Source organism: Phalaenopsis equestris, unplaced genomic scaffold, assembly GCF_001263595.1.
Source record: "Phalaenopsis equestris unplaced genomic scaffold, ASM126359v1 Scaffold000036, whole genome shotgun sequence".
NCBI lineage: Eukaryota > Viridiplantae > Streptophyta > Magnoliopsida > Asparagales > Orchidaceae > Phalaenopsis > Phalaenopsis equestris.
In genome coordinates, this window is record NW_018164478.1 from 6,812,543 (window position 1) to 6,814,530 (window position 1,988).

Consider the following 1,988-nt stretch of genomic DNA (forward strand, 5'->3'; position numbering starts at 1 on the left):
GGTTGAGACGAGTTTTTATTGTGTAGAGATGATGTAAAATTAATAGACTACCAAAGAAAATGAGAAAAAAATGTTACTAGAGATTTTATAGATTCGTCAAGTATGAGGCACAAGTCGGTGGTTCGTGCATTATTGATCCTCTTCCCTTGATTAATGCTGACCAATTATTTTTTTTATTTTAGGCATGGATAAAAAGAATGAAAGAGATGGAGATAGAAATAAGCAATGGGAGTGTGGAGTGCTTTCATTGAGTTAAATGCACCCATGATCTAGTTAGATGGTAAGGTGACAATTGATTGTGTTATGTTCCTTAATTGTTTGCATAGTTGTTGTTGACTATAATTTCAATCTTTTTTGCAGCATATAAATACATTATTATATCTAAAGAGATAACAAATAATGCTATCTGAAAATTTATACAACATGTATTGTAGAATTAAAGTAATTATTCAATTAATGTTACAAAATAAGTGCTCTTTGTGAAAAATAGGTGAAAAAGGAATGATTTTTGAAGTGGCCTTAAGTTGCATTGATGTACTTTATTAGATATGAAGATAAATTTATTATGCCTTGCGCTAAAATAGATGTTATTTAATAGGTAAAAAAGAAAACCCGTTAGATAATATGTGAGTTTCTTGAAGGCCAAAACATTATATGACTCTGACCTTTCTTACATTTCAGTGCATAGCTTACAAACAATAGTAAATTAGTTTTGTAAATGTTTTATTGGATTATAAACATTGTCAAAGTTTCTGATGATAATAGAATGTTTTCTCACCATAAGCTCCATGGAAATGGAAAAGAGCTAGAACATACGGCGTTCTTAGCTATAACATAAAGTAAGTCACTTGAAAATTTAATAAAAAATGTGGTGCTTATATGTAAAATTTGTTGTTGTACGTTTTATTCATGATGTAGATTATGAAGTGCATGTGGTACAACGTCACATCATCTATCTAGCATCCAAATAAGCTCTCTTGAAAATTACATCTAATTGTAAATCATTTTATGAAAATTGGTTATGCATAAATTTATTTTGTATAGATCAAAAGGTTCAAGATAGAAGTAAAAGAACAAGTTACATTATTAGATTTGGTCTATAACATATAATGTGTGCTCATTGTAAAAGGTTAGAAGATTGCTCAAACATTACTCAATTTTTTTTTAATCCCCTATGATCATTTTTGAAGCTGATATCAACAAGTTCAAAGCATGTTTAAAGAACATTCGAATGATGAATTCAACTAAGATTCAATTTTAACAGGTTTGAATCAATGATATTTGAGATGGACTTCAATAAGTAATTCACAAATATAAGATGAAGTAATTTCATCTAGACAAACTTGAATGCTTATTTTTTCAAGAAAATAAATGATTAAGACATTTGGGCAATTGTACACACACACACACACATATATTCTAACAGTTGACTTTACTAGCATATCATAATATTCAATGATGTTATTGACATTATTAAACAATACATTAGACTTTAAATGTGAAACTTAAAAATTGGTGGCAAAATTAAGTTGTTAAATGAGTTGGAATGAAAAAGACTAATCACAAAATAAGAAGAATCACTTAGCTGATATAATATATTTAATTAGAAAATAATTTAAGGGCAACATAAACTTGATATACATGGTAATACAAAAATTTTATTTAAAAATAGAAACATGACAACACCCAGATCCCATCTCTTCTTATTTCTAATGGATCCCATTAAATGATTGAGATAAAAAAACATTAAAAAATAAATTTTACATGTAAAAATTATTGTTATTGGAGGATCACATATTTAGGGAAGAATATTGTATGTTAATATTTATGAAATCCACATTTTTTGGATTGAAACCTGATGTAATCTTGAGATTTAAGCATTGCTTTAATGGAAAGCATATAGGCATAAACATATATAGCTATTTGTATATTTATCTTTTTACATTAATGTGATGTTTAAAGTAAAATCAAGTATTTTTTTTTTTTTT